Source organism: Lagenorhynchus albirostris, chromosome 1 (assembly GCF_949774975.1).
Source record: "Lagenorhynchus albirostris chromosome 1, mLagAlb1.1, whole genome shotgun sequence".
NCBI classification, from domain to species: Eukaryota; Metazoa; Chordata; class Mammalia; order Artiodactyla; family Delphinidae; genus Lagenorhynchus; species Lagenorhynchus albirostris.
The window spans coordinates 162,029,779-162,044,453 of NC_083095.1; the positions used below are offsets into that span (position 1 = coordinate 162,029,779).

General features: G+C 41.9%; 1 protein-coding gene across 8 annotated transcripts in view; it reads right to left on the reverse strand.

The window, feature by feature from the left end:
- Positions 1–14,675, reverse strand: part of SH3GL3 (SH3 domain containing GRB2 like 3, endophilin A3) — a 287,126-nt gene that overhangs the window by 163,880 nt on the left and 108,571 nt on the right. For 2 of the 8 annotated variants that reach the window (XM_060157537.1, XM_060157520.1), the window contains exon 2: positions 12,232–12,346. The exons of the other annotated variants lie outside the window; for them this stretch is intronic. The gene's annotated coding sequence lies outside the window, so the exon portion shown is untranslated. The remainder of the gene's footprint in view (positions 1–12,231; positions 12,347–14,675) is intronic. 8 annotated transcript variants of the gene reach the window in all.

Below are 14,675 nucleotides of genomic sequence, written 5' to 3' on the forward strand. Positions count from 1 at the left end.
CTTTTTTTGCTCAGATCTACTGGCAGTGAATATCTCAGCTTTTTTGTGTGGAAAAGTTCTTATTCCACTTTCATTTGAAAGATATTTTCACTAGGTATAAAATTCTAGGTTTACAGTTTTCTTTCAGTGCTTTAAAGATGCCATTCCATTGTCTTCTGGCTTGCATCTCTTCTGACCAGTAGTCTACAATATTTCTCTTTGTTCATTTGTATGCACCGTTCCTTTAATTTCTAACTGTCTTGTGAAGTTTTTTTCTCTGTATCTCTTATTTTCAGCAATTTGATTTTGATGTTCCTTACTGTGGTTTTCTCTGTTTGTTCTACTTGGGGTTTGCTAAGAGTATTAGTCAGCTTGGACTTCTATAACAAAATACTATAGACTGGCTGGCTTCAACAACAGACATTTATTTCTCACAGTTCTAGAGACTGGGAAGTCCAAGATCAAGGTGCTGGCAGATTTGGTTCCTGGGGAGAGCCTTCTTCCTGGTTGCAAGAGGCTGCCATTCTCACATGGCAGAGAGCGAGAGAGCTCTGATCTCTCTTCCTCTTTGTATAATGGCACTAATCTCATCATGGGGGACTCCCACCTTCATAACCTAATCTAAACTGAATTACCTCCAAAGGCCCCACCTCCAAATGCCATCACGTTGGGGGTTAAGGCTTCAGCATGTGAATCTGAGCGGGGTACACAAACATTCAGTCAATAACAATGAGCTTCTTGGATGTGTGAGTTTATATATTTAAACAAATTTGGAAAACTTTTGGCTATTTTTTCTTGAAAAATTTTTATTGCCTTCCCCTTTTCTGGAACTCCAATCACACATTCCTCAGGCTTTTTCTCAATCCAGCTCTACCTAATCAGCCTTCTAACTAGAGTGATTTATTTTTTTTCTTAGAATAATTTAGTGAGTTTCTACACTATTATTTGTCAATATAATGGTGAATTTTTAATTTTTATTTCTTTTTAAAAATACTTTAATGATTTTTTTCAGCTTTATTGAGACATAACTGACAAATAAAATTGTAAGATTACTTAAAGCGTACTATGTGATGATTTGATATACATATATATTGTGAAAGGATCCTCCCCATTGAGTTAATTAACACATCTATCCATCACCTCACACATTTACCTTTTTTTTTTTTTGATGAGAACATTTAGGTTCTATTTTCTTAGCAAATTTCATTTATACAATACAGTGTCCTAACCTATAGTCATCGTGACATATATACATTAAATCCTCAAACCTTATTCATCTTATAACTGAAAGTTTATGCCCTTTTACCAACCTCTCTCTATTCCTCCCAACCCTTGCAACCACTTTTCTGCTCTGTTTCCATGAGTTAAACTTTTTTCCCAGAGTCCACATACAAGTAATGCCATGCAGTATTTATCTTTCTCTGTCTGACTAATTTCACTCAGCATAATGCCCTCCAAGTTTGTCCATGTTGTCACAAATGACAGGATTTCCTTCCTTTTTAAGGATAAATGATAGTTACATGTGTACACACAAACACGCACACACATAATATTAATTCTTCCAATCCATGAGCACAGAGTATCTTCCCAATTATTTCTCTTTTGAATTCTTTCATCAATGTCTCACAATTCTCAGTGTAGAGAATTAATATTGTTTAAGTGTCCATACAACCCAAAGTGCCCAAAATGTTCCACAGATTCAATGCAATCCCTATCAAAATCCCAATGACATTTTTCACAAAACTAGAAAAAACAATCCTGAAATGTGTAAGGACCCACAAAAGACCCCAAATAGCCAAAGCAATCTTTAGAAAGAAAAACAAAACTGGGAGCATCACACCTCCTAATTTCAAACTATATTACAAAGCTACAGTAATCAAAACCATATGGTATTGGCAAACAAACAAAAAAGACACATAGATCAATGGAACAGAATAGAGAGCCAGAAATAAACCCACACCTATATGGTCAATTAATTTATGACAAAAGAGCCAAGAATATAGAATGAGGAAAGGATAGTCTCTTCAATAAATTGTTCTGGGGAAACTGGATATCCACATGCAAAAAAATGAAGATCTCTATCTTATACCATACATAAAAATCAACTCAAATGGATTTAAGACTTGAACATAAGACCTAAAACAATAATAAAACAATAAAACTCCCAGAAGAAAACAGGCGGTAAGCTCCTTGACATCAATCTAGACAATGATTTTTTTTTTTTTGGACTTAACACCTAAAGCAAAGGCAACAAAATCAAAAATAAACAAGTGGGACTACAAACTAAAAAGCTTCTGCAGAGCAAAGGAAACCATCAACAACCTATAGAAGACAACCTATAGAATGGGAGAAGATATTTGCAAAGCACATATCCAATAAGAGATTAATATCCAAAATATACAAGGAACTAAAACAATTCAATAGTAAAAACAAAAACAAATAATCCAATCAAAAAAATGGGCAGAGGAACTGAGTAGACACTTTTCCAAAGACGACATTCAAACAGCCAACAGATACATGAAATGCAAATCAAAACCACAATGAAATATCACCTCACACCTGTTAGGGTGTCTATTATCAAAAGACAAGAGAAAACAAACGCTGGTGAGGATGTGGAGAATATGGAACACTTGTACACAGTTGGTGGAAACATAAAGTGGTGCAGCCACTATGGAAAACAGTATAGAAGTTCCTCAAGGAATTAAAGATAGAACTGCCATATGATCCAGCAATCCCACTTCTCAGTAGACGCCAAAGGAAATTAAATCATTATCTTGAAGAGATATCTGAACTCTCACAACAGCCAAGATATGGAAACAACCCAAGTATCCATCAACAGATGAATAGATTTAAAAATGTGTGGTATATACAGTTGGCTCTCCGTATCTGCAGGTTCTGCATCTGCCATACAGAGGGTCAACTGTACTATGACATTTTATATAAGGGACTTGAGCATCTGGATTTTGATATCTGCAGGGAGTCCCATGGATACTGAGGGGCAACTGTACATTCAATGGAAATTATTCATCCATGAGAAAGAAGGAAATCCTGCCATTTGTAACAGCATAGATGGACCTTGAGGGCATTATGCTAACTGAAATAAGTCAGACAGAGAAAGACAAATGCTGTATGATATCACTTATATTTAGAATCTAAAAAACGCTGAACTCACAGAAACAGTAGAAAAGTGGTTACTAGGGACTAGAAAAGTTACTAGGGACTGGGGGTAGAGGATATGAGAGAGATATTGGTCAATAAGTACAAACTTCCAGTTATAAAATGACTAAGTTCTGGGGAATCTAATGTACAACATGGTGATTATAGTTATAGTTTATAATTATTATAATATTTATAATAATTATAATATATAATATTATAATAATTATTATAGATTATAGTTAATAATACTGTATTATACACTAAAGTTGCTAAGAGAGTAGATCTTAAATGTCCTCACCACAAAAAAAGTAATGGTAATTATGTGATGTGATGAAAAGTTAGTTAACACTATGACAGTAATCATTTTGCAATATATATTGAATATATGTATCAAATCAACATTTTGTACACCTTAAACTTACACAATGTTATATGTCAGTTATATCTCAATAAAGCTTGAAAAAAATAAAATAAGAAGAAAAGGAAATAGATCACAGAAAGAGAAAGCCGAAAAGAAGGCTCAGGACCAGATTGAGGGTTCTGTAATCCCTCAACTTTAGTGAATTGTTCATGCTAATACAATTGCACCTAATGTAACCTAATCTGGGTGAACCCCACAGTACAGATTCTTTAGTACGTACTGCTTAGATAGGAGATTTGATCCATGGGGAAAAGCCAGTGAAGTAGAAATTGGAATTAGGCTCTTAACTGAGGAAATGAAAGTATAGATGATCATTGAAATACCACTGGAGAAAGCTCTTCTGATTAAAACTACAGTGCTGGGCCAGCCACTCACATGGTTGGTTGTGTGGACTATTCCCTCAGACTTAGATCACACAGGGCTGTGAGCAGATGACTATGGGGGAGGGGCACTGACCCATGTGCCTCTGAGGACCCAAGACTGTGATGCTCCAAATGAAGAGGGAGTGGAGCAGGGGTGCTGGTTGAATGCTCCTCTCTCACATGTATAACAGTTGCTAGTAGTCTGAGACAAATGATGTAGACACCCAAATTTTAGGATGGAATGGAAAATGTGGCACCTAGAAACGATTATAGTTGTTCTCAGAGATGGCACTGTTCTTTCCCCCACACCGTGTCAATTTCCTCTTGCCTCAGGAATTCCTGAAGGCCTACTTTTCCCATTTCAAGTGTTTTCTGCCATCTCCCTAAGAGTGATTTGGGCAGCGAAGACACATGGCCAATTGCCTTTCTATTAGGGATGCTCAATGTGCAGACATGAACATGCTGAAAATACCCAAATTCATGAAACCAAATTAGTGCGATCCCTGAGGAACACACGTGATCACTTGCACGTTTGGGGAGATCATCCGTTTCCTCCTGCGAGTTTCTCTGCCTCCCTGCTCAGCCCCCAGTAGTTTCTCAGGGTAACTTAGAGGACCCTGTTTGGCCTGCACAATCTAGAAGAATTTTGTTGACCATGGTTTGGGCAGCAATGTCCCAGCACGAGTTCAAGTTCTCCAAAAGGGTAACTTTCACAAAGTTTTATTAGCTAAACCCTTGCCCAATATGAAGTTTGCTCCCAATCCCCATACTTTTTCTAAATCCCTTAACAGTGAACCAGATCCCATGAGCTGAACAACAAGCTAGGAGTGTTTAATTCACTTTGTTTTCTCCCTTAACATTCCATGGCTGGTGTACCATCAGACTCCCTGCAACATTTTGTTCTACCTTCAATGTACAACCTGATAGGGTCTGGAAAATTCAGATGGGGTGAGGAGGATTCAGACAAATCAGATTAGCTGGGCGGGGAAGAGTCACTCTGTGAGCAACAACCATTGGCTTCCAGAGAATACCAGACCTCTCTAGAGAAAGGGAAAGGTCAGGTTCATATATTTCCTATCTTTCATATTGTAGTGCCTGGTACAATTCGCTCCAGTAGGGAGTATTCTCCTTTTAAGGCCCCTCAAGATACCCTGTACCAGGTGGATGCTGGTGTCTTAGTTTCATCTTCATGGTTCACATATCCATGGAAAGCTGGTTAGATAAGAGAGAAGACCCATTTTTCCAAACTTCAAGTATGTCATTCCTGCAGTAGATCCAAGATCTGAGGGACAGAGATTAGATTAGCATTCCAGGCAGAAATAAGAGCGTAAGCAAAGGCCCTGTGGCAGGAGAGGGCACAGACCGGAAAGAAAATCAGGGTGCTGGACTGCCAAGGCAGAGCAAGTGTGGGGTGGAAGAGGCTGGGGCAGTAGTTAGAATCAGACTACACAGGGCCTTGTAGGTCCTGTTAAAGATCTGGGTCTGAATCCTAAAATAATGAGAAATTATTGAAATTTTAATAAAGCAGGAAGCAGATGAGTGGCCTGATCACATTGGCTGCATCTGTGGAGGAGCACTGGTGTGGAAGCAGCATTTCAGACGTGAGGCGCTGGCCGGTTGAACCACGGTGGTTCGGGGAAGCAGAAAGGAGTGAAGAGATTCCAGCGACATCCTCGGGCAAAAGGGACAAGACTTGGTGACGGACCAAATGCGGGGAAGGAGGTGTCAGCAATGACCTTCCTGCCTTGGAAGCGCCAAGAGCTCAGCTCAGCTTTCCTCCTTCTCTGCTGCCTCTTCTGGAACAGGCAGACCCCCCAGGGAAAAGCAGCGTCAAATGCTAAGTTGATCTTTTAGGTTTTCCTTTGCCTCCTGGATCTTAGCACTGTCCTTTTTCACTGCTTATTTTGGGTCTCTGAGGCCTCAGAAAGACTTTATATTTTGTCCTGTTTTTCTAGCTGTTCTCTGAGGGAGGCTTGGCCCATCACTAGCTGAAATGGAAGAAACAGTCTCCAGTCGACCTCAGACTCTGATCTCTGCCCCGCCCCGTCCTGATCCCTCACAGGGTCACTGAGCTCTTGCAGTTGGGAGACCCAAGTTCTGGCCCAGACTCTACCACTGACTTTCCCTGTGACCTTGGACATGCCCCTTCCCACTCTGGGCCCCACTTTTCTCATGTGGTGTCTACCTCACATGCTTGTGGTGTGAGGTAGAATGTAAGTATATCAGGATGTTTGTTCAAGGTGATGTGACTTGTGGTCTCTAAGACCCACCTGAGAGCCATGTCCTGTAGTTTCTGCCACCAACTATGACCTTGGGCACCCAGGCAGATCAGCAGTCACTCTGCACAGTCTGATGTCCCTGGGGTCCCTCCCAACTTCACAGCAGCTAGCCTAGTTTTGCAGGGCCTGAAGCTTATGTAATTTGGTAGACCCTCTTAAAAAAGAATACCATAGAACAAACACAAAATCAGGTATAAGTGAATATATTTTTTAGAGTGGAAAAAGAAATGTTAATGAATTAAAATTTAAGAGCTAATAAACACCTATATTAGTCAGGGTCCAGGCTGGAGGCAGAATCCACAAAGTAACTGGAATGTAAGAAATGTTTAATATAAAGAATTATTCATTGGTTAAAAAAAAAAAAGATTTATTGGTAACAGTGGATTAACTTAAAGGGTAAACAGAACTCTAGAGGATATAGGACTAGTAGATAAACGGAGCAACCATAAACTATAGGACTGAAAGTACCCAAGGAAGGAACAAATTTGGAAGAGCTCCCCACCCTCCCATCCCCCAGGGCTGAGATTCAGACCTTGATGGAGAGGGTATGGCTGTGGCCCAGTGGACATGCAGAAGTTCGCTGAGGTGTCTCAGGCCAGGTCTGACAAGCAGTAAGCCACCTGCTAGGCTGTGGACTAGACTTACTCAGGAGCTCCCTTCTGCGGTGCAAGCGGAACTTGCTGAAAAGCTTCTGCAGGGGAAACGCACTGGAAAGTTGCCCATCAGGCGAGATTTGTTGGCAATCCTCCAGCTGGGTGCCTGGGAGATGTGCCAGGAGCTGGCTGTGGTGCTGGCAGTAACTGCTGGAACCACCCGTTGGGGTGGCCCTGAAACTTGCATGGGGATAAGCACCATGGGGTGTGGCCAGAAGCCCCAGAAGCCAGAAGAGAAGCAGGAAAATCCAGAAGAAAGAAGAGAAGCGTCTTTGTCCTCCAGCGTCCCTTCAGCACCCTCCTCCGGCAAAGCTTGATATGATGCCAGCAGGCAGTGGGGAAATGGTTACATGGCTCACCCCAGTATCACAAAGCGGAGCAAAGAAGGCTGGGTAGGAACTGAGAAGCCATAAAGCGATGGCTGGCACAATCCAGGAAAATTACCTATTTCATCACCATCATCATCACCCATTAATTGCTCGACATAACCTTATTATACATTTTTCTTACCCTTTCTGGCTTCATACTTTTGACTTTGAATGCTTGCTCATATGACACTTATTTTGTGACACTGTTTTCTACAGCAAGACTAGAAAAGTAATCCAGTATCTCTTCTAGCATGCTTGATGGAAATCTATTTTTTTAGTATTGATAGTTCAGAAAGAGTAGCCTCCACCTTCAAAGGCTTTTGTTAATGTCCCTTCTGTAACTGCACTGCTGGTCTCTTCAATAGCTTGGAGTGAGGGCCTAGGGTGCTACTGGCTGTTGAGTGGGGGACACGGGGGTGGCTTCCCAGCAGGGAAGGAGGAAGGGACAGGGCACATGTAGAGGACGGACACCCAGCTCGAGCAGCGCAGCCGAGCAGAGGTGTGCTGGGGTGGCTGCTTTCTCCACTTAGTTCTGGAGGGGAACCTGCTGAGCCTGGGAAGGGACCCCCAACAAGCTAGAGTCTTTGAGGCTTAAGCTTCACTAATTTGACCATCAGTCCGCTTCTGCCACTACAGAATAGCACAACTGACTTCCTACCTGTCCTCGGAGGACTTTGGGTGGTTTCTGAAATTCTGCTTTAACCTCAAATGTTGTGGACATTATTCAAAGGCCATTACTCTTATGGAAGAGTTTTAGAAACCAGGCAGCCTCTTGGGATAAATGTCCAGACCCCTCCCAAGGGGTTATTTTAGAAGCAGCAGCGGTCACGGCAACTCTAGCCAGTTATTTTTTTAAGGACAGTTATCATGAGTACTAAGGCATAGCAAGTAGAGTTATTTTTATCTTCTTTTCTCAACTAAATCACTTCTTTCAAACATGAACTAACTTTTGAAACAGGGATGGCTGTGGTCAGAATCAATATTTCCCCCAAGACAAGCCTACTTCAGAGAACAGTGCATCTCCTCCAGTTTTACTGAGATCTAACAATCCCAGACAGGACGCACGCAGGAGGACGACTAATGATTTTCCAGTTCCGGTCCCGCCCCTCCCTCTCCAACACCCCTCCGTCCAACCTATATTCTGGGCCACTCTTTCTTGGATGGAAAACTAGAAAGATTTGACATGTTGTTAACCATATTCTTGTTCATGGTTTTTACCCCAGATTTCTATACATTCCTGAGTAGAAAAAAATACAGGCACTGGAAAGTTTAAGGCTAATTTTTCCCAAAGGTTATTCTTAGTGTGGGCTAGAGGATAGGGAAGTGGATGAGGGGAGAGCATTTACCCCATGAGGAGGGAAATTGAGGCCCCAGAGAGGCTTACTTCCTTCAGCCATGTCTGCCCTCCATCTGGTATTCTTAGATGCCAGCTACACCGATCTCCCTAACCTTCTCTGCCACCTTATTTATATTCATCTCTATCACAAGAGAAAACTCAACTATCACTCAATATCCAGAAGCAATAATTTTTTTTTTTTTTTTTTTTTTTTGCGGTACGTGGGCCTCTCACCGTTGTGGCCTCTCCCATTGCAAAGCACGGGCTCCAGATGCGCAGGCTCAGCGGCCATGGCTCATGGGCCTAGCCGCTCCACGGCATGTGGGATCTTCCCAGACCGGGGCACGAACCCGTATGCCCTGCATCGGCAGGCAGACTCTCAACCGCTGCGCCACCAGGGAAGCCCAATTGTATGGTTTTTTAAATGAGCCAAATAAAAAGATAGATGACAGATAGAAAATATTTGCAACTTATATCACAAAAAATGAACTTCAATACCTAATATAGCCAGACCCTAAAAATTCTACATACCAACATTATCCAAGTAGAAATATAGTAAGAACAAAAGACACTATTTGTAGCAGCCACTGAACCTTTGGAGTGCCAGAGAAAGGCTGGGGTGTAGGAACAGGTGGGAAAAATCTGTCTCCAAAATTCATATGTTGAAGTCCTAACCCCCAGTACCTCAGAATGCAACTGTGTTTGGAGATAGGGTCTTTAAAGAGGTAACTGGGTTATAATGAAGTCATGGGGGTGGGTCCTGATCCAATATGACTGGTGTCCTTATAAGAAGAGGAAATTTGGACACAGGCATTGCACAAAAGGAAGACATAGGGAGAAGACAGCCACCGACAAAGCAAGGAGAGAGGCCTGAGAAGAAATCAACCCTGCCGATACTTTGATCTTGGATTTTCAACCTCCAGGACTGTGAGAAAATAAATTCCTATTGTTTAAGCCCCTAGTCTATGGTACTTTGTTATAGCAGCCCTAGCAAACTAATAGAGCCCTGAAGCAGCTCTGTTTGTGCTCAGAGAATCACAGAAGATTCTCTCACTTTCTATCTTCAGGATGCTCCCAATTGTTGGCTTTCTTCTTTCAGCCCAGCTTCCTGAAACATAGCTACTGAAGGTTTGGTGCCCCAGGGAAGGGCTCCAACTGGTCCAACAGGAGTCAAGTCTCCATCCACAGACCAATCACTTGAGGCCAGGAGGGTGGTATAGAATGATTGGTTCAGGCAGTCTCAATTGATCAAAGGTTCTGCCTGCCACTGCCACTGGTCTTGCTAATTTAAAGCAAGCCAGACTTCTTACCTGAAGCTCCCCACTCCCTGACCTTCCAAAGTATCGCCCTGAGGAGAGCCACTTGCATGACAGATGAGGTAGACTCAAACCAGTGGCCTCTGAAAATCCAGAAGGACCCTGGACCCTCTTTTAAAACATACATGTTCCTGGTAGCAGTTACATGTTGAATTAATTGTTATGCTATTAATTTCTTGGTTGCTTCCTTTCTTTTTCTTTGTAGACGAATTGAGCAGAGAGTCCTAGATATTGTGGAAAAGTTCAAACAATAGTTCTGAGAGGGAAGTGAGGGGAAAGAAACAAGTTTCATGGACTTAAAACTTTTGCTGGGGCAGCCTCTGCCCTTTGAGTTCTAAGAACTCTTCGTGTGAGATGTAGAGTCCACCTAAATATGTGGACTTCTCATTTAGATGATACCTAATCTAGGGGGTCTTAGATCAGTAAACAGAATTGACAGGTTCTCTGAAACTATTTATCTCTTAAGGTACCATAATCTCACTGTGTACCCCAAAAGAGAAAGTCAAAGAAACCTCACAGAATTCCAGCTTCTAGGTTCCACCATCAATTGAAAATTGGGTACAAAAACCCTATCTTCCCTGGGTCACTGGCTTTTAGAAGTTTCTCAACTTCAAAGGTTTACTTGTAACAAGTAGCAGCCAAACCTCATGCTGTCTAGTCACCCACTAGGATGGAGTCGTGGGAAGAGGACTGGGAATGGATCAAGATGACGACAGGTGGTTGGACTTTCCTGGTAGTCCAGTGCTTAAGACTCCATGCTCCCAATGCAAGGGGCATGGGTTCAATCCCTGGTCAGGGAAGATCCCGCATGCCACGTGGCATGGCCAAAATAATTGAAAATTAAAAAAAATTTTTAATTAAAAAAAAAAGACAAGAGGTGGTCAAGTTCCAGGAGAGCAACAGGACAGGTGATGGTGAAGCAGGGGGTGGGGGTTGGGGGGAGGGGGGTAGGCAGGGAGTTGGGTCAAAGGAACCAAGGCTAAGAATTTGAGGAACAATGGGCAGATACCCAAAGTACAAAATCTGGACCATAAGACTGGGCCAATGTCTAGGCAAGGAACTTGGGTAACAGGCCTGGGGCCGCAGCAGCAAGTCTGTATGAGGATCCTGGATAGAGGCTGCTATGCCAGAGACTCCCTTCTGCATATGGCCCTGGCCAGAGTTGGGTGCCAATGGGATTTGGTAGTGTTTATTAAAATGTTTCCATGGTCCCCCATCTGCCTCTGAATCTCCTGGTTGGCTTATTCAAAATACAAATTACTTAGCTTCCCCTCATCCAGAGCCACCTCTTCCTACCAGATCAACCATAGGGCCAGTACTGAAGAAAGAGCCTTTTCATAACTCCCCACCATTACTTTTATGTACCTTAATTTTTAGAACTTTACTGAAGTAGAGATCTGTGCCTTCAGAGAGGGGTAAATAGACATGACTAGATGGAAAGGTATTCTTGATACTGGAACAGCAGTCAGAAGCACTATTTCCCCAACTTAGTAGGTCTGGAAAGTTTGGCCCATGAGCCCCTGTCTCATCACCTCACCTTGATGCTTCCAAGCTCCCCATTCCTACTGTCCCTACTCGAAAGCTCAGTATGACTCCCATATCCCAGAATGACAGACTTGAGACAGGAAGTCCTCAGGCTCCCCTCCCCCAATGGGTAGGGACTTAAAATAAGGTCACTGCTCCCGGCAGACTGGCTCAGGACAAGGCATTCCCACCAACCTTGGCTCTACCTCCAATATGAGACCCAGCTCACAGGGTGGGCTGCTTTGACTCCCACTTTTTAGTGTGTCTCTGCTAGTGCTTTGGGGAACTGAGGCTCTGGCCCTAATTGCTGACTGTTGGGTTTCATTTTGCCTCAACCATTTCTGGAGACTCTGCTTTGTGCCTGGTTGTATATGCTCTTCAGACTCCATCCAATCAGCCCCATCCCAAGTGTCTGTCTAGTTCCAAACCTAGCACATGGTAAATGCTATGAGAGGTAGCATGGATCTAAGGTGAAATCACAAGACTACAGGTCTGTCTTGGTTCTGCTGTCACCCTTGGGAAGCCCTGGGTAAATCAGTTCCCATTAGAATACACGGACAGCTGTGTAACATTAGACCACCAGCCCATGAATCCAGATAACTGAGACAACAACTGTCAACCCCCAAACCTAAGATATTCCTGTGGGTGATCTATAGGACCTGTATGCAACAATGAATCAGCTCCCTCTCTGCTTCACTTTGATACCCCAAACAAAGCCTCACTCAGAGGTTCATTAAACTGCCATATTGAAACTTTAGAACCAACCACATGAAAAAAAAAAATCACTCCAGTTGCAAACATTAAGCTTTTGAAGGAGACCAAATACACACTTACTCAATACAGCCAGGTCTCAGCTTCCCCATCTGTAAAACTAGGCTCAGTCCCCAGATCCCTCAGGATGACCAGCAGCTCCCAATGCCAGGAAAGTGCTTCAACAACATCAGGTGAGCTGTACAAATGAGAGGTAATTTGACAAGTCAGCCAGCACAAAGCAGCCAGTCAAGTCAATGCAAAGTGCTCTAATGCACTTAAAAGCCCAGAAGCAAGCCCAGGCTGAGTAATAATGGCCTAAACACCACCAGGGATTTCCCCAGGTCTAATTTCCAGGCCTGATGGCCATGGTGTTCCATCTCCATTGGGCTAATTAAGGCACAGGAGACAGAATCTGACAGAGAAGCTCACCCTGGCCTTGGTCTAGATTTATGGAGAAGAGAAGTTGCCAAGAAGGTAAATTAGACATCAACAGGGCTTCCCCCAGGATGCTGAGGTCTCAGGAGCATTAAGGCTGTGAGATTTAAAGTGAATACAGATCAGGGCTATGCAGAGAGACCAGGAGGTGTGGGAGTTAGAGCAAGATCTCTTCCATTTGCTAACCATGTGGCGCTGGTGTACTCCACTATTCCAGTCCTTCACTTCTTCATCTATAAACCATAGCTAATGTTATCTATCCCAAAAGGTTGTTGTAAGAAATGAAACATATGTAAAATGGCAGTATTGGGCCTGGCACAGAATGAGTGCCCAGTAAATAGTAGCTATTTTTATATTATGTTATAGTTGTCATGTTTTCTGCTATAGTGAAATATTCACACAAGACCTGAGAAGTGAAAGACTATTTATCTTTCAGACCCAAAGACCCAGCCGAGCCCTGATTGGGACATATGTTCCTTTGGGGAAGATATGTTTACATGGGATGTATCTGCCTAAGGGGGCTACTTTTTCCTCTCAGCTTCTTCAAATACCAGTCACTTTAGCCAAATTTATACAATTTATCTCTCCCGCAGAATTCCTTAATCTTAGCTCGAGATGCTCCCCCCTCCCATTTCTAACCCCTTTCCCACCAGTGCCATGAGCCACATTGGACCATCATACAGGAAAACCATAGCCTGTTCTCCCGACAAGTACAGAGGAATCCATACCTCTCTCCTAGTCATTCTTATCACTAACTTTCCAAAATCAGTTTATCTACATAATATCCCTGATTCTGAGCCAGGAAGGTAGGTGCTAGCTGTTAAAATTCTCAGCTCAACGGAGGAAGAGTAAAGAAACTTCTATTGAGTAGAGAGCTGTCCAACATATATACATATACATATATGCACACATACTTTGTGAGAGAGAAATTCAAAGGGCCAATGTCTAAATCAAAGTCCACCAAGTTCAAACATTAGAAGACACATTATTATTAAGAGTTTACTTCTCCCCAAAATTAATCTGTAGATTAACTCCAATCAAATTCCCAAAGGATATTTTTTGTTGAAATAGATGAGTTAATTATAAATTATATGTGGCAATGCAAAGGACCTAGAGCAGTCAAAGGAATCTTGAAACAGAACGAAGCTTAAGGACACACACTACCTGATTTCAAAATGTACTATTAAAGCCACGGTAATCAGAAGAATGTGGTATTAATGTAGAACAGATAAATAGGTTAATGGCAGAGAATGGAGTCCTGAAATAGGCCCACACATATAAAGACAATTGATTTGCAACGAAGGCACCAAGGCAATTCAATGGAGGAAAAGAAATTCTTTCAATAAGTAGGAGCTGAAACAATTAGATAAACATGTGGGAAAAAAATGAACCTTGACTCCTATTGCACACCACACACAAAAATTAATTTGAGATGGATTATTGATTTAAACATAAAAGCTAAGACTACAAATTTTCTAGGATAAAAACCCAGGAGAATAGGCAGATATTCCTTATAAAAGACACATAAGAAATAAGAAATTTCTTATACAAGAAATTTTTGATAAACTGGATGGCCTCAAAATCAAAATATTCTGCTTATCAAAAGACACCATTGAGAAAATTAAACGGAGAACCACCTGCTGGGGGAAAATAATCACAATACATATATCTGAAGAGAGACTTGTATTTAGAATATATAAGGGACTCCTACAAATCTACATCAAAAGACAAACAGTGCAAGTAAACATGGGCAAAAGACTTTGAACAGACATTTCACAAAAGAAGGTATACAAATGACCAATAAGCCCATGAAAAGATGCTCAGCATCATTTGTCATTAGGGAAATGCAAGTTAAAACCATTATGAGATACCATCTCACATCCACTAGAAAGGTTATAATTAAAACAATTTACAACACCAAGTACTGACAAGAATGTGGAACAACTGGAACTCTCATATACTGTTGGTATGGACTAATTTGCTGGTACACAATTACTTGGAAAATGGTTTGGCAGTTCCTTATAAAGTTAAATATACAACCATCCTATGACCTGCTAGGTATTTACTTAAGAAAAATGAAAACATTTTTC